The sequence below is a fragment of the Malurus melanocephalus genome, unplaced genomic scaffold, assembly GCF_030028575.1.
Source record: "Malurus melanocephalus ecotype Western Australia unplaced genomic scaffold, MMel_1.1 scaffold_39, whole genome shotgun sequence".
Classification (NCBI taxonomy): Eukaryota; Metazoa; Chordata; class Aves; order Passeriformes; family Maluridae; genus Malurus; species Malurus melanocephalus.
In genome coordinates, this window is record NW_026623271.1 from 359,995 (window position 1) to 384,197 (window position 24,203).

Consider the following 24,203-nt stretch of genomic DNA (forward strand, 5'->3'; position numbering starts at 1 on the left):
CTGAAAGTACAACACTGAATATTATTCCAGGCAGTCTCTTGCATCAGTGTGCTTTGTCCCCCTCCTGTCAAAGGCAAACCACTGTAAATCAAGAAAGAAGGACCCAACATCTAGAAGGAGACCAGGCAACTGAGTATCTGATCTTCCTGTGKGAATGGATTTGCTGAAGCCATGAAATCTGTTTATATAACTAAATCTGAATTGAGCCCTGTAAGTATGAAACACTTGTGTCATAAATGACATCTCTGGCAGATCTCATACAGTGTGAGCTGCTCAGCTCCCAGGTAACTGTGATCATCCTGTGATCATCCCTGCTGCAGGCACCCTGCTCTGGTGTCAGTGCTAGCAGAGCACATCATTCCCATGCCAGCCAGCTGAGAAACACCTTGGACACTCCACGCTGCCAGCTGGAGTGTGAGACACTTTCACAAAGTTGGAATGTCAGATTTAAACAAATACAGTTTCAGCTTTGTTATGAATCCTGTCCAAATGRGCAGCAGTAACAACATCCACCTGCRAGAACACTGTGCCAGCCCAGTTCAGAGAGGTTYCTGCTCAGGACMATTACTGAGMCAGGTGARTGTTAGGAGAGRGAGAAGAGCAGGATGGGTGTTCTCCATCAGACACTGAAACATGGTCTCAGATGTGCAAGGGCATTTTCACTAAGTGCCACCACATGTGGTAACTATAAAACATTTGGGCTTTTTTTAACYCCATCAGCTGCTTGATGCCGTTTTAGCCATCATTTCTTGTTCTACCTCTTCTTAAAATGTCTGCTGTGTCCTCACATGCTACAGCTGTTGAACTATTTAGAGGCTGATGGAGGAAATTTGCTCTCACTRTCCTCCAAAGCAGCTATGTTTATATTCTTTGTCATGCTGCATAAGCTTTTTACTTCYCTTGACTATTAAAGATAAGCCAGGTAAATAACCATTCTTTAATTAACTTCATCCCAGCAGTCACAGAAAGCTGTCAGAGTTATTACAATACCCCATTTTTGCACAACAGAAATGAAAAATAAACCATCTGGTATTGTGAGTTCAAGGCTCCATGGAGCATGGGTGCAGAACGCAGGTTCTTGGTGGACAACTCTTCACTGTTAAACTGTTTAGAAAAAACTGAAAAGGCAATGGGAGAACATCATTACTGCCCATTTTAATGTTGGCAGTTTCTCCAGGAATTTTGCCAGAGATGGTGCCCATATGGCTACAAAGCACCCTTAGGGAAGATATGGGAGCTCATCTCACTCCTTGAATTCCATATATTCAGGCATCCAGGGAACATTGAAGCTGAACAGAAGGGCATGCTAGGATTACAACCACTTACAGGGACAATACTCTTAGAGAGTAGGTAGGCTAGATTGTTTTTGAGATCCTTATTCTAAATTTAGGCAAGATTTAAGTGGCCACATTTCTTTAAAAGTGAGGCTTAAATGAGGAAAACACATTATAGAGAATTTCCTTTATACTCTCAGCCTTATTGTCTGGAAAGAAAAAAAAAAAAAAAAAAAAAAAAAAAAAAAAAAAAAAAAAAAAAAAAGCCAACAGAGAATTAAACAAAGATCTGAAAGAAAACTTGTCTCTCTGTCATGCTTCTTTATCCCCACAGATGTGTTATGTACATTTTCATTTGTGAACTTTAATCACCTCTGTATTTTGGCTTGATCCTGGAAACAACCCTATTTTATTTCTTAAACCTACATTTACATCACTTCAGCCTTAACACATCATCAGGGTCCAATGCTGTCAGAGCCTGACTTGGCCAGTATCCTAATAGATTTGGCATCAACAGAGTTTGAATTCAGAAATATTACATAATCCCAAAAGTAAAYTATTTAAATACATGAATACTCACATATTAAAATAATTACTCAGAGGCATGATGTAGTCCATCACACTAATAAATAAAGTATCAGAGAGCATCTCAGAACACTAACTGATTTCTATTTATAAAGACATTTATGTGCCTTAATGTATATATTAGGTTTTATAAATATATAAATATATATATATATATAAAACACAATCTTTAGTTTTTCTTGAATCAGCCTGCTGCCGCCTGTTTCATTGTTTGTGTCCTCATCCTGAGTGCTATTTAATCATGAGGCTGGTGCAAAAGCCAAGCCAGGATTGATATTTATTCTACTGTGTAGGAGGTAYTAATGTATGATAATATACATTTATCTGACCATCAGCAGGGAGTGATTCCAGCACCAGAAAAGTTGTTTCTTCTTCATTTTTATTTCCTATCCATCATACGACTTCACAAGAAGTTRAGAGAAAGACTGTCAAGCCACAAGACACATGTGAGCACCCAAATGAAAACARAAGCACTTGTTGCCATCTTTCTGTGTAAGACAAATGATGCTCCTGTTACTCCAAAGGAGATCAGTCTGTCACTGCTTCACAGAAGAACCAGACAGACCTCACAGGGCTCTTGCAGRTCACAGTAATGTACCCAAACCTCCAACAATCTCACAACGGACATGCCTGTCTTTACAGCATGTTAAGAAAAAAAACCTAGCTGAAAGACATTTCCAAGAGGCAGAACTTAAAAGGAAATCCTATTGATGAAACAAAACTGGAAAGTACTAAATACTTTTTGTTATTCAAGTAATTSTGAGAGACTGGAAKGATTGCTGGCTCCAAACATTTCAGGTGCAAGTGTGAGGAAAGGAGCAGGTCCAGCCTTCCCATGCACGGCATTGCCCTGCTTTGCACATCCCACCTGTGCCATGTCCCTGGCAGAGCCGAGGCAATGCTCTACACMCYAYTCTGGAGCTCCYARCCCAGCTCCTGAGTGGACACCAAGCCAGAAATCCCACCTGGGGGGAGGGCCCAGGAGAGCCAAGTTTACTTAAACCGGAATGCAACAGAACTGTCTCTTAACCCCACTTTCTCACGGCTTCTATATCAGCTACAAAACCACTGGAAGAGGGTGTGGTAGCTATATTTATTCTTTTCTATGTATCTTACCTTTTTCCTCTAATTCCTTCTTAAAGTTGGAGTAACCTAGAGTTGGATGGTTTGGTGTTTGCTGAGTGGRCTTCTACTTTGCTAAGTTGGTGTTTTGTGAAATGCTTTATATTGATAGAACATTGCTTTAAACTTTTGCCTAAGTTCCCTTATTTTCCAAAGTGGCCAGTGATTTTTTTTTGTTGTTGTTGTTTTGCCTTCTAGAAAATATGTTGTTGGTGTTTCCTGCTTGTGTCCAACTCAAGGTACATAAAAAAAAGCCTTTTTGAGGGACTCTGGGAGAAATTTCTGGGGCCTTACAATCATTGAAGGGTGTCTGTGTCCCTCCCCTGAAGAGCCTCAGTGCAAAGCAAGGGAGCAAAATGCAATACCGGGTTTGAGCGAGAAAATAAAATGTTGGGTATGAGGGATTATCTCTGCACCACATTCCAGTGTTCCTCCACTGCTGAAGGCAGCTGGCTGGGTGACAGGCAGGTGACACACTAGAGAGATCTCATATAAATCCAGCATAGCTGAAGTGTTCTTCATCATCCCAGAGATCACCAGAATCACTGTTCCTGGCACTGGAATAGCAGATGTCACTCCTTTCCCTGTGGCACCCTTGGCACCAAGCTCCACCAGCAGGAGTGRGTGCTGTTATGATCAGAATCCTTACTGTGCTATCTGCAGGGGATCAATGCCCTTAGCGTGCTTYGTACGTGATGACTRCRCAAAGATCAAAAACAAAAAGTTTARGATTTGATTRTGCTTAACAGATTTCCAGGCAGACAGACAAAGAAGTGCCTGTCCTCCCTTGAAATATTGGCTAYGTGCTCATTTAATTACCATGTAATCCTTTTTAATGAGAATCAGAAATTTGGGTTATTCTTATTCACTGAAAATAATTCTCCTAATATTCATCTCAACAAAGAGAAGAAATGAAAGAACCAAACTCACACTAACAGTTGATGTTGGGTTTTTAGCTTTTTTTCTATTCAAACACAACTGATGGTGCTATATACAAAAATTTTATGACCAAGAGATAATTCTTGGATATAATGTCATCAACATATCAGCTTTTTAATATGATATTCTTCATAGCATCTATGAATAGTAACAAATGCTCAATTATCAGCCTCCAAAGGTTTTCACAGTGTGTACTGCCAATAACAATTAAGTTGATAGTGACTTCTGAATAAGTGACTATCCAGATCTATTGACCCAAGAGTTAAATATTGACTGAAGAGATGCCAAGGTCAATATTCCCCATGACCACCAATAAATCCTGATATTCTTTACAATAAAAAACATGCACCTAATACCACATATACTTAAATCTGCTGCCTGGATCTCTACTWGTCAAATAAAGGATGTTCAGGAAASAGGGAAATCTTTGTTAGAAGTGTGACTAAAGAGGGAAAGGTGCAGTCATCCAGCCCAGGGTCCATATTCCATTGTGTTCTTTAAAATGTCCATTGATCTAAAATGTACCAGGAAGAGTTTCCATCTGTAATCAGCACAACRGGGAGAGAACAGCTGGCTGCTTACCTCAGCTGCAGAGGTTGCTCTTAYAGATTCATGTCCTCTGATTATGACTCTTCATCCAAATTTGGGTGAAACCATGGAGAAAATTAGATTTYCCTCTTACACCAATGAGCTGGGAGCACAGCTCAGCTTCATTAGAGGTTGCAGGAAATTTTTTGTGAAAAACATTCATGAGAAAATATAGAATTGGAGAAGACAAATTTCTGATGCGAGTATCTCCCACTTTTTTAAATAAAAAAAAAAAAATACTGGTTTCAAGGAAGGCAGTAAACAACAAAAATCAAATTTTAATACCTGATCCATTTTTTGCAGGTAGTCAGAAATGTTGAAGTTGGCCTAAGTTAGATACTGCTATTTATATTTCAATCATCTGAATTATCTACATATGTGGTCTTCGTAGCAATTAATTATTGCCCAGCTGCAGCTCTTTCAAACTCGCTAGGATTTTCTGTGTGTCAAAACATTCAAATCAGCAACAAGAAATGCAGTTTAGGGCCTGAATGACTCATGTAGTCACTCAGCAGATCATAAGGAAGCACAGAAACTAAATCAGGATAATTTCCAGTYTCATAGGTGGAATACATATTCACAAAATTGTTTAATGTGTGGCAAAAAATATAATCTCTGCAATTACAAGATGTCCAGTAGAAGACTTTATTATGCATTGGGTTTAACTCTTACTCAAGCTTGGAATTAGAAGGCAAAATGAAATCTTGTTTAAGTCAAAGCAGCCCTAAAGCAGCTGCTTGCTTAGTTACTGTCAGGAGATCAAAGAGATCAGCCCAATTGCACYGTGAGAAGCAAAGTGATTAACATATCTTTATTTGATTGATTAAGCATGGCAAATAGATACTTCCACAGATAAACTCTGTCACCATGTTAAGCATCAGGCTCTRGGAGAGCAGAAAAAATGATCCTACTCATAATTTGTGCTCGAGGAGCAAATGACCTGAGGAAAGTAATGACCTGATTGATTTTAGTGCATAGACTGAAAGCTGTGCTTTTCATTTGGATGCAAGGATGGGAAATGTAAGAATGGCAGGATAAATAGTGTAAGTTAGCATTGCAGAAGGATGGAAAATCCCATTCCAAAAGGAGGAAGAACACATTTTAAAAGCTGTCTGTATGTACCTTAACTAGTAATTTTATGAGCTTTAATATAGCTCTAACAAGACTCACTGCAAATTTTTATAATTTTTCATGCATATAGAGTTTTCAACACATGGTAGGATTCAGCCTTCTGCGAACAAGTTGTCTTGGGCCTGGGGAACTTTGGGGGGAGGTTATTTTGTTTTTTCATGTGTGTTCATTAATCCTTTATTTTGCCTTACAATTTCCTTGGAATAAGGGCTATGAGCTAAATTCAGATAAACAGGTTTTTTACCAGAGTGGCATTTACAACCTGGATGTCAAAGTGCATGATCCAATAGCAGTCAAACGAGTTTTCAAATATTTATTTGTATTGCTGTATTTTCTCCTGTGTATGTACACTGTTAAGAATACATCTCATTATTTAGTTGACACTAATCTTGGGGGGGAAAGACTGAGAAATTTTTTATTATTTGCTCAATYTAGTTTCTGATATTTCAATTCAAATTACCTAGTGTTAGCAGGATTGTTATTCTTATCTCCCTGAACCTTGTCTTTCTTGTATCTCTCATTTGTTCTGCTTTACTATCTGTGAACTGTCTTTTTTTTAATTCCTAAAGGCAAATTCCCTCAAGCCTGTTCTAAGATGTACAGTAGTAAATATTCTCTTCTTTCAACTGGTAGAGCCATTCATTTACATTTCAAGTCTCATGCTGCTGGAAACTGGAAAATAATCAGAAGATTTGTTTATATATCACAGTTTTTCTAAAGTTCAAACCATTGAAATAAGAAAGCCCTATCCAGTATCCATAGAGGAAAATGTCAAACAGAAAATATGGATATATCAGGTATTCAGATGACTGAATCTCAAACAATATTGTACTAGGGGAAKGGAACAAAAGCAATTTTGAAGTTAAATATTTCAGAAAATGTAGAAGATGAACAGCAGACAAAGGTCTCTTATTCACATATATTTTCTTTTTTTTTTCTTGTGCTAAAATCCAGAATTGTAAGACTGACTGAGCAGAGAGGCAATGCCATGAAAATTGTTTGAAATGTARTGCCATATCTGAATTTCAATTTCCAGGGAGAAGATTTTATTGAAAACTGACATTTCTGAACACTTGCATGATGGAAAATATACTGGCAAAAACATGCACAAGGGCATGAGCTTGATGATAGTTTCTTATGAGTATTCSCAGATTGCCTTATAAAATGTTTWKGAAAACTGTAGAGAAAACTAAAGGSATGATTCCTTTTATTACAGACAACAAAAAATTAGGAAATGAATACTGACCTCTATTTGCTGCTGATTTTATTCTTTTAATTGAATTTAGTGTTCCTGGAAAATGCTCTATCAGCAAAATTTTTCTATGTTAGGAAAAATGAAAACAGCCATAAAGCAGCTTTCCAGGCATAACCCCATAAACATCTTTCTTCTGTGACCCATGGGAACAGACATTAACAGAYCTTCCTGATCAGGTTTTAGTGTGATGTGGCTTTCCAGAAGATGGCCCTGMTTGAGTGACATTTTGGGCCAGGTGACTTCAGGGGCCCCTTCACAGTTCAGTCGTTCTGGGGTCTGTGAAGGGGAATAAAAGTGTTGGTAACTTTCTGAGAAGCGTGACCTTCTCAGAGCCTGTTAGGGTTTGTTCTTGAGGACACAAAACTGCCAAGAGATTTTAACAAATTTCCCCTCCTTTACAGCCGGTCAGGTTCAGACCTCAGTACAGGGGAGCCATTTAAATACATGAATAATTTCAGTATATAAACAGTGTCACTAAATCAAGCCTACAAAGGTTTTGCCCATTTCCTTAATGGGCTATGGATATGCTTMAAATCATGCATGTGCCTCTGTGTTCTGACCCAGGCCTCAGTTTGCAGCTTCCTTCCAGCACAGGCATGGGCTGTTTGGGGCAGTCAAGTACCAGGGTTTAGTGCCCCTCATTCCTTCCAGTCATATCTTTAGATTGTTTCCTTTCCTTGGATATTTGTCGTTGCTTTAACTGCAATACCTTTCTAAGCAGATATTCCCCTCAGTGTGATGCTGTTAAATCCCTCCCTGGAGAGTTTTATTCTTCACTGCTGTTCCAGGCTTATTGCACACAGAGCCTTGCAGCTAAACAGAGCTGACCTCTGGACTCTGGGCAGGGTTGGGWTTTTTTTATCATCAGCTTGTGTGGGGTCATTCTTTGTAAGGTCAATATTTCTGCCTATGGCCAGRATAAATCCTCAAATGCTATTTAAAATCCTTCCAGCAGCTTCTTTCTCCTACAGGTTCAGGGATAAACTTTTCAGCCTGGTTCTTCTAGCAAATACATCGTTTTATTTAAATGTGAAAAAGGAAATTTGAGAGTGTATTACCACGTCATCTTCGTGTGGGGATTAATAGCTCAGTGGCAGGATTAGCTAAAGAGCTACGGGAGATGCCACCTGTGACACACTGGAAGTTTCTTCATAGTCTAGAAATGGTGATATAAACCTGGTCCTCTGGGGCCAGGTTTTTTCCCAGTCTTTGCTATTTTGAAACCAGAGCTTCTTCCCTGAGTTCTGTAAGATTGTAACAGACTTGCAAACAAAACGACTGACAAAAAAATTCATTTCAGTGACACTAAAAGAATTGTCAGTTTTCTTTCTTTTCTCTATACATTTATATTTTAGATCTTGGTTTGGCTCTCTTTTCAAAGTGTGCTTTGAAAAAAAWAAWWWTWAAAAAAAAMCAAAATCTAATATTTTCCAGTCATTGCCCAATTGCTGGGTAGCAGACAATTATTTCRTTATTTCTTTGAAGAAAAATAGCTTATGAAACATTCTTATGGAGCATTCCTTAGCTAGGGAACTAAACCTGAACTGGGCTTGTATAAAATCAGAATCTATCTAAACAATGTTTCCTAAATGTTCTACAAAACTTTTTCCCCAGAAAATTACTCCACAAGGAAGTTATAACCTTGCCTTTTCAGAATTTCCCCAAATCCAACCCCATTAAGCTTTGTAGTCATGTGGAGCAGGGGAAAAGTCAGAATCTTAGTCTTTGCAGTGCAGGTTTTGTGGTAGTGCAAGTCTATTTTCTCAGGAATTTGTTCAGATTTTGCAGGTCAGAGCAATTATCAGCCATATTCAGGCTTTAGATGACCTTTTCTCAGTGCCAAAGATGTTGACTTTGACCTCATTAGAAATTCCAGCTGCAGTGGTAATGGGTCACTAGTGAATTGTACAGAGAGTCTGTTTAAGAGAGAGGTTTCCTGTGTGWTTTCATTATATCATTATAGATGGATGGGCAGGGACTGTGTTCAGATCAGGTTTAAGATRAATGAGTTGGAGATGAGGCTTCAAAGTTTAGACCTGAGTTGTATATGTTTGGTTTCAAGGATCAGATTCTCCAGGTTTACCTTGTAAGTTCACTGCCATCTCAAATCAGTAAAATTTTGCTCTMATTATGTTCTCCCCATGTCTAAAGTAGAATAAAAAGAATTGGGATTTTAGTTTGGACTTGTCCTGTGTGTGACTCTCTAGGAATCAATGGAAATTTTAATACATGCCTTTCATGCTTTWGGGAATTAAAATAACAGTTATTGTTTTCAACCCCCTTTAAATCCTAAATATTTGTTGTCCATTTCCAGGTTCTTCTTGGGCCACATCAATGTATTTTTGGAGCCCATCATCGTTCAAGCACTTCACATTTGCTTGTTTCCTTCAGTAATCTAAAATATGGATTAGATTTCAATTCATATGTTAATATTKTGCCAGTTTCTTTGAAGATCAACTCTAATCTTTCATCCATTTTAGTCTTTAAGTGAGCTTATTGTGAGAAAATAAATGTCTGGCTAGTCAAGTACATATTAAAATACAGTGCTAATGAAAATGAACTATTGAACTGAAATATGCAACTTTCAGATGTCATCTTCTTTTCATTTTTCTTCTCTGCAGCATCCTTTCCTGGTCCCACACCAACAATTCAGCAGACAGGCTCAAGGCTCTTGGGGTTCACTGACTATATTTTGTGAAGGAACCATTTTAAGAACAAAATTGCACAAGTCATTTGGGTCAAAAATCAAGAAAGATTAACATCTTCCTTCTGAAAATTAGCTTAAGAGCAGAACTACATTTAGAGAGAAAAAATACAGTATATTTACATTAAAAAAAATTGCAGCATTTTTAATACATGACAACACATTGGTATTAAGTCTTTTTTCTTTAATGGAAATAATGTTCTGTGAGATCTCCAAAGGGGAGGATGACTTCAGTGAATATTTTGTGTCCYCCATTGTCTCTATGAATGAAAAGATGAAGTCTAGTGACACCCTAAATAAGTATTAGTGGAGAGTTTATCGTGATCCAACCTCTTTATTGGGATCAACACAAAGTTACTGGTGCTCCTATCAAGATGTCAGAGGGATGCTCCATTCCTGCAGCAGCAGAGAACACATTTTATTGTCACTGCACTTTACAGGAACATGAGAACAAGAAAGAGTCATCACATTTCTACTTTGTTACGCTTTCAACTTTAACTAAAAGGCCAGACACCTGGAGGCACTTTGACTAAATCTYAACTAACTCATGTCAAGGATATTCACAAACCAGCTATTTCAAACTGAAGGCTTCGTTGTTTCAATTCCTTGCTCACTTTACTTCAGGTTAACTGCATCACAGAATCTTGGCTATTCTTTCTTGATATTMATAAAATGCTACACTTTAACCTTGAAAAGAAATGGTAGGTGAAAGGAAAGCCAGAAATTTTTTATAAAACTACAGTTTTTTAATTCGAAAATAATCCATTGGGATAAATCAGGCTTTACTTGCTTTCAGTATTTTACATTTTTCCTTCTCTTCCTTTTCCAAAAGGGAATAGAAATCAGCAAGAAATGAAGAATGCTAAATGTTGAAGTAGTAATTGTATTAAGCTTTGTCAGTTAGAGATCATTTTTTCTCAACTTTCCATAATGCCATTCATCTGAATTAATCTACTCACAGAGTGTGGTTTGTGTTTTAAAAAGAGCTTTTTTTTTTTTCCCCTGTGACATACAGCTTGGAAATTGGCAATTGAAAACAGATACAGAATGCATTAGTGGGATGAATTTGGCTGCCTCAACAAACAAGTCAGATTGACACAACAATTAGGCAAGGCTCTCAAGTAGTTCCTGTGTCAGACAGTGCTGCTCAACTGGATTTGAAGGGGAAAGGGACAAAGCCACACTTGCTAGAGATAAGCCTGGGATTGAATACTTCCTCAGCCACTTTGCTGGTGACACCAAGTTGGGCAGGAGGGTTCTGCACACAGATGTAGCTGAGGGAGCTGGGGGTGTTTAACCTGGAGAAAAGGAGGCTCAGAGAGGACCTTAACACTCTCTACAACTCCCTGAAAGGAGGTCACAGCCAGGTGGGGGTCAGTTTCTTGTCCCAACAAGTAATAGAACAAGAGGAAATGGCCTCAAGTTGTGCAAAACGAGGTTTAAATGGGATGCTAGGAAAATTTCTTCCCAAAAGTGTTGTCAAGAATTGGAACAGACTACACTGGTAAGTGAGAGTCACCATCCCTGGAGGTCTTTAAAAGATGTGTATATGTAGAACTTACAGATATGATTTAGGTGTGGCCTTGTTAGTGCTTGGTTAAGAGCTGGACTCGATGATTTTAAAGGTCTTTTCCAACATAAAAAAAATCTGTTTCCGTGATACTTCCTTATCAACCACATTGCAAGGTTTTATTTACATAATCAAATGCAGTTCCTCTTGCCACCTGCATCAATGACAAACAACTGACAATTATTTTCAAAAAKCTTTACAATACATTACCCTTGAGTRGTGGCTCTCCAGACTAACACAGGTGAAAATCCTCTGAACTGAGGTAAAATGCAAAAGCATATTTGTGGTAAACAGGGTTTATATCCATTTTTCCAGTATTTCTTGTATAATTACAGGGATCATTCACAGTCAGTGCAAGGTTTTGTCTGTAGTTTTCTCTTCTTTTTTTACAGCTGTGGAAAAACATATTTTTGCCTGCTACACTACACGTCTCTGCTGAGGAATTTAGCTGCAGAACCTAATTGCTATATTATGTTCTCCATCACTTCTATGATACTCCAGGGAAGAAAGAATGAGAAATTTATAACTGAAAAAGGAACATTTTCACCCCTTTGGGYAGCTGGATCTTGAGATAGTTTTAAATGGAATTTCAGCCATTATTACTTTAGCAGTCATCCTCTTTCTTGCCACATCTGGTACTCACCCCTYACTTGCCAGTCCACCAAARGAGTAGCTCTTTTTCACTTTAAAAYAATCCAATATGAAACAGTTARGWGTGTTATCATTAGGACTTTAYTACAACTCAGTGAAYGATTCAAAATTATACTGAGCTGASTGGAAAGATTTTAATTCTATCAGAGCCATGAGGTTTTATCTCATACCAAAATAAAATTTGTATCAGAATTAATCCGGGTGAACTCAACACGTCCATCATCTTCAGTTGTTTTAGGATAAGAGGAATCTACACGACTGAGTAGTACTGCTGCAGTTTTGAAGCCTGAAGAAACAGGAAAACTCGTTCCATATACCCCAGAAGTAGCCACTAGCTCATCCCTCAGCTGAGATGAGGTGGAAAACGTAGGGTGTGAATTCATACCAGAGATGGATATAACTGAGATCAAATCAAATGGAGACTAAACTCCTGGAACTGAAGTCTAACTCCTGCATTCAAACTTTGAAAGTCCATCACAGGAGTCGCAGCACTGACCCCAGGTGAAATCCAATTTCTCTTTCATCACACAATTTTAATTTTCTGGACAGYCTCTCTGTCCCTCTTCCCATTCTTGTACCATCTGAGTGTACTTAGCTAAATTTATCTGCTCTTTCCTCATTATCAGGAAAGATTTTTTCATTATCTTAAGATAATTTTACCCTGATCAAAAATCCCACCTACATACATTCTGTGAAGCCTCACAATGCCTTCAGACACCAATCCTGTTTATGTGCACTGCATCTTTTCTCTCCTACTGATAAAGTGCTGTCACCAACCAGGTTTTGCATCCCATCTGGCATGAACATAACACATTAACTACTTAACCAGAGTCTGTCAATAACAGCTATTCTTCAYAATTATTTAAATGTGATAAATATTTTCCTTTGTAATGAAATTGAGTGGTGACATGCTCCTGGGCAATACTTGATAGGGTGATAAATACTTCTGGGGTTAGGGGTGACAAGAAACAACAAGAGGCCACAGGACTTTGAATGTTCTCAGCCCTCACAGAGTGTTAGAAAAACTGCACTTAAGGTGTCAWACTGTGAGGAAATGAAAGGTAAATAGTTACATGAAAAGGCTGTGCACTGAAAATGCCAAGGGTATAAACTTTCTGACAACAAAGCAAAAAGATTCTTGCTTAACATTATACTTCCACAATAACTATTTTTAGTATTAGTATGTTAATTAACTTTCCACTGTACCTAATAGGTTGCAGTTTGAATATGATTTAGAACCTGTAAYATATCTGTGGAGGCTCTTCACAGTAGGAACTGCTTACCCAGTTTGGAATCAACTACTTTTAATGCAATAAGGTAGTTTTGTGCCCTGGTGATGGTTATAAGTTGTGCAGGCTGKTTTTGGATAGAGCCCAGTGACAGAAGCTGTATTTTTACAATAACATAAAGTAATACATGCACAAATAGATTGATTTACAGAGGTAATTGAGCACCTGAAAAGGTGAGAAGGACCTGCTCAYTGGGAATTACAGAGGTGTGTAAGCACAGCACACTCTGGACAGTGCCCTTTGCCASCCAAACCTAGCAATGTTCCCTACATTTCTTTTGCCATGTATCTCAAACTTGTTGGGGCCAAACTGCACTCAAGGACTAAGTGCTAATTTGCACATGCCCCTGTGCATTGCTGGAGGGTCCCTTCCCACTGAGCCTGCAGCTCTCACYCAGAGCAAGGTTATGGGCAGATTCTGGCCTGAATTTCTGCTCAGCTCATCCCAGGTAGAAAGCACAGCTGTCACCTGGGGCACCTGACATCCAGGGATTTTTCTCTGGCACAAAGAGAGAAATTGCCCAAATGAGCATGATAGGTAAATGTGGGATTACAATTCAAAAGGTAAGGACTCTGGAAGTGAGCCAGGAAGACCATTGTTCACTATGCAAAAATCTCAGATAAATGTATGTAAATCTTCCGTGGTTTGTGTTAAAAAGAATGAGGAACAATGATTTCAGAAGGAGTTTTGACAATCAGAGACAGATTCAATTKTTAAATTCTCTCTCATAGATGTGARCATACACATAAACATTAATCTAAGCATTTTATTCTCCAGTCCCAAATTTGTCTCACTCAATTTGGCAAATGGCACACACTCAGTGTGTGCCTGTGAGGAAGTAATGTTCTCCCCTGTGTCTCAGCTTCCCTTTTGTATCAGTGGGAGCTTCTAATCTAATAATTTTTAAATTTGTACACAGAAAAATGTTTTCAGGCTTAATATATCAAGATAAATAAATTACACAGAAATGTTTGCAAAAGAACACTGCATCAGTGCTGAGAGGTTCATCATAAAGAACAATTATAGCAAACACACTTGGAATATAAAGCCTAAAATGTTTATAAGTGTATAAATCAGAGCAAATCCTTTGAGCAAAGCTGTTGCTCTCATAAGAAAGTACTATGCAAGAAAAAGAATGAGATTAAATATTGTTTATGTATATAGCATCCCATAATAATGTAGCTGCATTGGCTAAAAGCATTAATGACATCACATTAATTACTTTAAAGAGATCAATTGTCTCCCACTGCAAGTGCTAAAGGTCTCCTAGCTGTAGCTGAGCTAAGACAATTCCTCCTCASTATAAAAACCATTCTTTAAAGATGCACCTTTTGCACTTAATATACATCACATTCACATGCAGGTTAAATGAAAAACAAGAAGACAAAATTCCTATCTCTAAACAGCTGAGGTGCATAAATCTCAAGGAGGGAGATGTGACACAAGATAATAACAAGAAGATACAGACAGRATAGTTCAGGCTGAACAGGAGAAAAAGCGTCTTAATAATGATAAGGTCTATTGGACCATGGAATAGTCTTTAAAGGGAAATGATAGAAACTCGTCTCTTGGGATGGGAATAAGCACACTGGAAAAAAATATGAAGTGAAAGGTTGCAAGAAACAATCCTGCTGTGATTCAAGATGAAACAGTTTATTTGAATTGGTTTTTTTTTTTTTTTTTTCTTAATTGTCTGTGATCCATGGTGGACAAAGACAAACAGAAAACACTCCACACCATGCACTCCAGACTTTCAGTGACAGAATCAGTTTACCAGGTCAACAATTAGAACACAAATTTGAAAATCTATTGGTCATTCCATGAAAGCACTTATAACCAAGAATATATGTTGATAATAACTTAAGTTTTCAAGTGTCCGTTCCTTCCCCTCATTCCCTCTGGGCTTCATTTAAAAATGAAACAAGGCAATGGACTTTCTGATATTTATCTTGCTAGATCTTGTCAGAGCACAATCACTAYGGAAATTGTGTTGTTAATGAACTTCAATTTTGCTTGCACTTTTATTTTTATTGAAATTGATATATTGTTCCTTATAATCAGTAACATAGAGAATTGATATCATGTGCTTTGTAATATTACAACTCATGGAAAAATACTGAAATTGTAGTCTTTTAAGTTGGGGCCCTTGTGGTGAAGGAGTGCAGAAGTATTTTCCATTGGTAGAGGAGGACATGAACCTCTAGGACAATGGAAAAATTAGGGGTTGGCCAGAATGAGGCCAGCAGCCATACATTTAGTGTTTGGAAATGTTAAGGTCACAGGTGCTAGAAGGACTGTAGTTTGAACAGCCTCTACTTTAAATTTCTTTCCTGAATCGGTGTTCTAGTTGTAACMCCAACTCTTCAGAGAAGAACCTCAGAAATTCCTCCACCTTCCAAGTYTGCTAATTCAGTAGACAGGGACTTAAAGGAACAAGTGACTGACCTTGAGAAAATTGAAAGCAATGTTCTAGAGAGAGGGTGGCAAAGCACCACAGTGTATGGTGTACAGGAGTCTTTAGGTCATCRCCCCTGCCAACATCCTGTGAGGGACCATAGTAATTCCTGACAGTTTCCCATTGTGTACAGATCCAGMAAATGGAAGCAGATTAAATATTTTAGCTACTCTTGAGAAGAGAAACTGCATGTAAAATTGCACACACCATTTTGTCTTATAGTTGAACAGCTATATAAATGCTTCYTCTCTCCAGAATTACAAAGTCTGGCCCAAACCTGAAGCTGGGCACATAAAGTGTCATGGCACTGAATGATGAGATTGTTTTGATACAAAAGGGATACCCAGTCAAACATGAAGTTTGATGTTTCCTAACCTGTCTTGCTATAAAAATAAAATACATGGCAGAGGCAAGCTGGTCTTGTCTGCTTTCTGAACTGAACCCTTGGTTGTGCTGTAGTGTAATGTTATCTGCTTTTATTTACACTCTAATGCCACAGCATTTTAGTTCTACATTCTGATTCCTTTCAAAATGTAAAGGTTAACAGAACAGAGACTTCTTAAATAAAAATCCTCACACCTCAATCCTCTGCTTAATAGGATGCATTGCCTTTCAGTATGTAGCACGTATTTTCACCTCTGATTCATGGTTCTCAGGTGTATGACATTATGTGCTCACATACACTCTCCATCACAACCTCGAATACATTAAACCCAACAGTTCTGTTATTCTGGCTGCTCTGCTTCTCATCCCTCACYCTCAGTGACACAATATGAGCAGTAGAGGGCCAGTCTTTGTAGTTAAGCATCTCACATGTCCCTTTTCCCCTGAACAAGTGTCTTGTATTCCAAGTTTCTCTCAGCATCCCTTATCAACTTCTCAGAGAAGCACATGCATTGTCTGCTTCCGAGTTTGGAACATGCTGATTGACAGACCTACATKCTGATCAACAAACTTGTGGGTATTTTTGGCTTTCCCAAAGCAGAGGGCAGTAATTTACTCCGTGTGTACTTGGCTGCAAGTTTTAATGACCAGCTGGTTCATTATGGGGGTAGAGGGAGGCAGACAGATGGAGGAAGAAAGAGGCAGAAAATTCACTCTCACAGTTGTGATCAATTGTATGTGGAGAACATAACTTCAGTCTCTCCATAAACTGAAAATGGCTCACAATGGTAATCCAAAGATYTCTGTAACTATAAAATGACAAATTATTTGCCTTTCTATGGTCAGTTACATTTCCTAAATATCATTGCTATAGATACTCAGGATAATGAAGAGAAWGGTTTATAATTTGCTGATACTTCCAATTAGAATGTAGGACTTAAGGTCATTATAACTTGTTCATGCCTGCATGATAAAAGAATCAGMCAATACCTGGTAAGATTAGTTTTCCAGAGCAATTCAGGAAGGAACCTGAGAACCAGAATAACAAGCCATGCAACTCTACTGCTTTTGATAAAGTTTTAAAGACTCCAAATAATGTTATAATTTTCAGACTTTGAGCTTTATGTCAGCGTGTCGCTAAAGCCCTGATCTAGAGCTACCATTAGAGAAGAGTAAAAGCATATGGGAAAAATRAGTAATATTGAAGGAGTATCTTTTTTTTTCTCTTGAGTTTGAAGACAAGGGACTCGAGCAATTAGAAATACCRTGTTTAAGGGACAAGGTTCCCAAATGCAGGTGATATTTATGTTATATTTTCATCTGAATATGTTATATATACATCTGATGTTAGCTATCCAATCTAAGCTGGTCATCTAGATTCACTTTCTGTAGGTGGAGAGAGGTCAGCATTCATGCCAKCCTCCATAATTCACCTGAGAGTGATGAATTAGCTCTTCAGGGCRCTTATTACTTTTGACAAATAGTTGAAAACACAGAGTTAATTTTTAAGTTTCTCAAGCTGACTAGATAACTACTAACCAGGCTGAGTGGGTTGCTGTGCACAACCAAGGATTTTCAGTCAACTAGAATGAGACACACAGAAATCAGGTGGGCCCTTCTGTTATGGAGGGGTGACCACATGCTCTTGGGAGGAAAGGTGCACACACAGTGAAGGGCTTGGCCACCTCAGCCTGGTGAAGGCAAAATSTAACTATTGAATACAAATCAATGTAAATTTGAAGCAACAGATGAGCTGAAAGCAGCCCAGCATACACCTACATTTCAGGCTTGCCACGTTATTCTGCCTCACATTTGTCCAGGTGCTGGTTTGCTTTGGKCCCATCTCAAACTCTCCCCAGTCTGCTGAGCACCTGCCCCCAGCGTGACACACAGATAGGAGCTGCTTTGTTTTATTCACAGGAAATTTGGATATTGCCATCTTCTCAGACCAATGGAATGAACAGTAGCCAGTCGTCCTCTTGAAAAGAAGAAGAAAAATTATAAAAATGCAGTAAAGTTGCCAATAGCTTTTTACCATTCTCCTCATCCCCATTTATTTATTAGCCTAATAGACAAACCACTCTCCTATGAAAGCATCAAATGAATGTTCATTTTCTCCTTCTAGCTGAGAGAAGTTTTGAATGGCAAAACATATGTCTTGCCAGTCATCTGTGCAGATACAGATTTTTAYCAACGGGTTTTAAACCATCTATTACTGAGCATTTATTATTTTAAAGCAGCTGTTAAACTAAATCCATKCATGCACCCATACAATTCTAACAAACTCTATTTTCTTCCTGGATGTGTAACTTGTGTGTGTTATCCTTTGGTTCTATAAGTGAAGTTTCACAGGTCTGATGCCCACTTGCACTTCAATTTATCATGAAATTTTCTAAAAGGTAAACTCAGAATACTTTYGAAACATTGCTGAATCTAAATATTAATGTAGAACATCTGCTGTATAAGATGACATTGATGCAAAATACAGGACAAATCAGAATCTTAGGTCCTCAGACATCAATGCTCTTTTCTTAGTCTGTGCATTAATATTCCCCCATACTTTTTAAGTTTTCAGAAGCCAGTAGTATTTTAGATCTGCAGGAGGTTGTGAATAATAATGTGCATTAATAAGGSAGCAGAAGACACAAGTTCCTGCTGATTGCATATCCAAGATTGTTGTTGATGACTACATTACTTGCTAAAAAAAGTAAACAAATTCCTACATGGAGAGATCCAAGATATGCCAGTTGCCTAGTTGCTAAAGAATATTAACATTTCAACAAAAAATGCTCAACTGTGCTATCATTTTCAAGGGATGCATTTCACAAGTAACATTTTTTTGGAAAGGATATCAAAACCTCTTTAAAAAATGATAAATTTTCAAAAGAAGTGTAAGGATTTTATTCCTTTTTTTGTCTACATTATTACGGTCTCTAGCATCAAATTTAGCACTAAAATGTCCAAGTAATCAAGCAATCCCTCAAATATATAATATAAATTGTTTCTAAGAAACTAAATTTCACCTTTTTGTGCTGCARTTAATAATACCCACATTTGTTTTACCAGCAGCTTAATTTGATAATYGTATGTGTCTGGTTAGAATTAAAATTCATCTTATGTACCTGAGTCTTTCCCACTGACTTCAGCTGARCTTTTCCCATGAGGATGGATTGTAAAAGGATTAGGCTGCTTTCAATTTTTATTTAATATACTTTTATTTAGGTATATGAGCCAAGGCCAGTACTGAAGGAGTTTATTTTTGGAATATGGGAAATGTAAGTAGGCAGTTGCATTAATAGGTTTATAGAAAGTCCTTCAACATGCAACAATACATTTCACATCTAGCTTTTATTTCAATAAAAAGCTATAGAATTCCAGGATCCACCTAACAGAGCCTGATTTATAATTTGGTCTAGGAAATGCCTTATTAGTTGTTGTACAATATCCAGCTTCCTGAGCAGCACTGAAGAGAAAGTGCAGGCTGCAACTGTTAGACACATAAATACAACTCAGTRTTGTTTGGAGACTTCCACAGAAACAAAAATAGGGATATCCAAATGAGAGTTAGGTTCCTCTTCCCAACAAAAAATAAGAAGCAACAAGTTGTGGGCTGTTGCAATAAATAATTTCACAAGGGACTCGCAGAGTGAGGCACCAGTCAAGGATTATCTGACTGCTATTACTCACCAGGAAAGTTCAGGTAATGGTTGYTCATAGGGTGAGTCTTCTCTCACCCTATGACCAGAGAGGCAGCCTTAGCTTCTCCCATGAAAGAAGCTGCTCTGTAACAACTATTCCACAGTAGCTTCTCTATGTGAACATCAGTTTCCAGCCCTTACTCCTCTGGAAAAATGCTTGTAATGTTAAATTGTTTCAAAAAAATTTAAACCCTTGTTGATCTTCCAGAATCTTTCCAGTTTGCTCTGTAGTGACAAGGCTGCAGAAGAYGATGGAAAAGTCCTGAAGATCCACACCATGCTCTGGGCATCATACAGAAACTTATCTTGAAGATTATTTTCTTTCTGGCCAATATATGTTGTTCTAGGACAAGGACCTGCTTAGGCACAGCCACCACACCAAAAGGACACAGCTCATCCACACATAGCTTTGTTCTGACTAAAGTTCATCAGAGCTGGGACAGGCACATGACACTGGTTTATATGTAATATTTCCTCATGCACTAAGCATTAGAAATTCCCATTTTCAGCATTACCATTGTGGCAAAATAGATGGCAAAGCCTGGGTTGRGAGTAAGACACGTTCAGCAGTGGTCCAGTTTCTCCTTCTGATCAGKGGTACCTGAGAAACACACAACATACAATCATTATTTCCTTCTTACATTTTATCATGCCTATCAGCTTGTTAAGTATTAATGCAATGCATAAGCAACATTATGTGGCATTTGTTTACATCATATAACTGAATTTTACCTTGCACATGGATATTTTTTACTTTGCACAATTGAAACAATGAGGCACAAATTGAATAATGTGTAAAAGCAGGGGGTACAAGGCAAATCAGAAAATTTTAGAAGTGTCAGTGTAGCATGTGAGCGTAGTAAAGGGGGTAATTCTTTAAGATACATCACACTGCTTTGTCAGAACAGYAGTGCCTGCAGAAAGCTATTCTTGCTCTTGATGCTGCTAACACCCATGCCTTTATCACAACCTCAYAACATTTGGCACTTTTCCTAAGTCCTCAGGAAATGTCAGAAAATGTGKGGGGGTTTTCCATTTATTTTTAATGGAAATTTCCTACTTCTTACAATGTTAATGCAAGGTTTGGAAACATATGTGCCCAGAAAAAACGCTAAGAAATCCCTAAAGTGATCTTTTTTTTTCATACCCAGATTTTTGATGTCTCTCTTTTATATATATATATATATATATATATATATATATTTATTTATTTATTTATTTATTTATTTATTTATTTATTTATTTGTGGCACTGGCTTTTCTTACAATCTCTAACAACTGATTATTTATTTAGCTATGTTTTCATATTTGGCTACTTATGTTATTGTATCCTTTTAACCCAAATTAAGAATCTAAACAGGCCAAATTTTCAAAAATTTCAGACTAAATCTGGATAAAAAACAAGTTTCCAGTTTGAAGACTGGAATTTTTCCACAGAAGTGATTTTGGTTTGGATCAAATGAAGCAGCAAATCTGAACAAAGTTYCCACCACAGCAGCAGCTCCCTGGACATGGCAGCTGGCCAGTGAAACTGATGCCCTTGTTAGCTTTGCTGGGAAGACAAAGTACAGCAATTTTGCTGCTGAGCAGTTTCTGGGGGCTCCACAACTCCCAGCACACTTCTGCACAAGGGCAGACYGTCCACTGGACTCTCTTGGGGACAGCTTCCATGGTCCCCTAACCTACTCCTAGGATTTTTTTTTAAATAATTCGACAAAGCACTCAGTATCACGTAGCACTGGTTTTGACAATAGTTGGAGTAGATTAGACACAAAGCTGCAGAAAACTCTGTAAGAACAATTACTTTAAATTTTGAAATTTTTTTTTTTTTTTTGATTAACTGAATTGTTGCAACTCTGTTCATTGGAATAAAGGTAAAAGTCAAAGTATTTCTAGTATGGCAAAAGCCTGCAACCACCAAGTGATCCTTTGGACACAAACAGACAAAGCAARGTATGTTCTGGCATCTGACAATATTGCAGAGTTTTGAGGGCATGATCTGWACATTGGTCTGAAAATAGAGGTATMTGTTTTCAATATTCTCTCACAGCAGAGCAAATAAATGTTAGCATGGGTGAGCAGATTGAGAATCTGAGCTTTTCTGAAACCAGCAGTGGTTAAATCTTCAACACSATCAGACTCTCCATAAAGAGAAGGAACAACTTTAATCAGAAATATGAGCCATGAGAGAGATCTAAGTCATTTCTCCCAGTGATCAACTTTGGTATTTCTTTCCTCCTCTGCCATTTCATAATACCTTTCCTCTAAAATATTCTCCTTCTGAAGATCTCAAGAGGATTTGTTCTGGGTACAGTTTCCCAGAGCTGACTAAGCACATTGCTGGGTGTCCCTGCTGCCATGCCAGGACACTTTTAGACAGAATTATGGCAACAGGGCCAGCTGAGAGGTGTCCCAGCCTGGGAGAGYTGGATTTGCTTTATTGGACAAGTAACACCTGTACGTGGCTGGCAGTTTGCAAATGGCATTGGAAAGGATGGAGCTGGKATGCAGAACCACATGGGGCTGAAAACTTACTGTTTGGGAAGGGAAATAAAGCATGTGGCTGTTGGAACATAGAAACAGTAATAAAAACTGGCCTGTGATAGATGTTCATTGAATAGTGACATGATTWACAGAATAGTGGGGTTAGATGCTTAAAAAATGCAGTTTAAGCAGTACAGCTTCCAGAGTGAGGAATTCCCCTGTGCTCCCATTCTTGAGAAGCCACTGAGTCTGACAAACAGGAAGGGAGGGATAATGGCAGAGAAAACTCTGGCAATGCASGAAGCACTGCACAAAACTGAGGAGCCTTTTCAATCCCTTTCAAGGTTATTCATCTGTTCTGATTSTTCTTATGGGATAGGTATGGAACAAACAGCCCTGCAATTAAGGCTGGCCTTCTGTGCAGGAATAATTTTTCCATGGTGGGCACTGCAAAAAACTGGCACATTCTCATGGATGACACAAACATTAAAATGAATRAATAACTGCACTTGGAGGAACTTGGATGCTGTGGTCCATGGCCCCATAAGTATGGGGGAAGGCCATGTTTCAGAAATCAGGCAAACCCTGGYACTAGGCTGAGAAATAGATGTGATTTTCATTCCCATCTCTGCCTTACTCCTCCTGCCTGATTTTGAGCAAGTCTCTAAGTCTCTGTGTGCCTCAGTCTGTAACAGAGCAATAATATTTTCCTGCCTCACTGTGGGACACTGTCATCCAGATATTGTGCTGATGGGTACARTTGAGCAATCTGCCATATATTAAAAAGAAAACTTGTTCAGATGGATGGTACTTTATCACTGAAAAACGTCAAGTGAATGAGGTGTACTCGCTTTTTATAGGTTCCTTGTATGTGCTTTGTTATAATAAGAAATGCATCACCACTGTGGGGACCTGAGTCATCTTTGTCCTTATTCTGCTCTTTTTCCAGTGTTTTCCTTGAATGCAGTACACATAAATCAGWATAAAAATGGAGTAACAGCATGACAAATCATAGGTTTTGTTTTTCTCCCTGGAAGTTGCACTAGCCCWGCAGTCCAAAACAATTATTACCATGTAATTTATTTTCACTTTATTATGTTTCTCTGAAATACAAATTGGAGTTTGCTGGTTATGCAACAGCTCTCCATATTCATTTTCCTACACAATGAAACTTCAGCTGGGAATACATACAAATTAAGGATTCAAATCTTTCTAAGAAGTTTTGCAAAACTTCCTTTAGAGCCAGCTTCTATCAAATCCCATTTGGTTTTATAAGCTGCTGAAAACTCTAATCAGAAACGTCTGTGCTTATGGGCTCAAAACAGACTATCATCTACATCTTACCTTACTTCCCTGCAAGAATCTCTGAATAACGTCAAAATGGCATTCTTTTCCTAATTCAAACATTTGGCAAAGCAGTGTTCTAATAAATGATGTAACAAGGGAGATCATAATAAGAAACATCTGTACAGATCACTGAAGGCAAGCTCAAAGTATGTCAGAGTCTAAGAATTTACCACAAGGAAAAATTACTGAGGAAAATATGTAAAAAATGTTTATGTTCAATGTTGCTTGAAAAGCAACATGAACAAAATGTGTAACTATACCACACAAGTAGACCACAACCCTTTCCTCATATTTACAAAGCTATTGAAGGGCTGGCACAGGGAAGTAAGAGCCCATCCTTGAGTAGCAGTAAAAGAGGATGACCTCTCCCTTCTTGATAGGAAATATCAGGTASAGAGAGGTCAAATCAAATTTTTTACTCTGATCTGGGTATAATAAAACTCAGGCAACTAATTTCATTTACCTGCTGCTTCATAAAAAAAATGCAATATATCTGAATCTTTCATTGGTTTTAGATGAAGAAGGTATTTGGCCTCCTTGGACACCATGTCCAAGATTTCTCAAGTCAGAGACTTCCAAAATGAGTATGTGAATTGAAGGCCATCCATCATATAAGGAATTTGCCTAAGGACACTCCTATACTAACCATCCTAACAACCCAATTCCCTGTGCTTCAACACAATACTTTTTTCATTTCTTCAGGACTTTTTTTTCATCCATCTGTACCA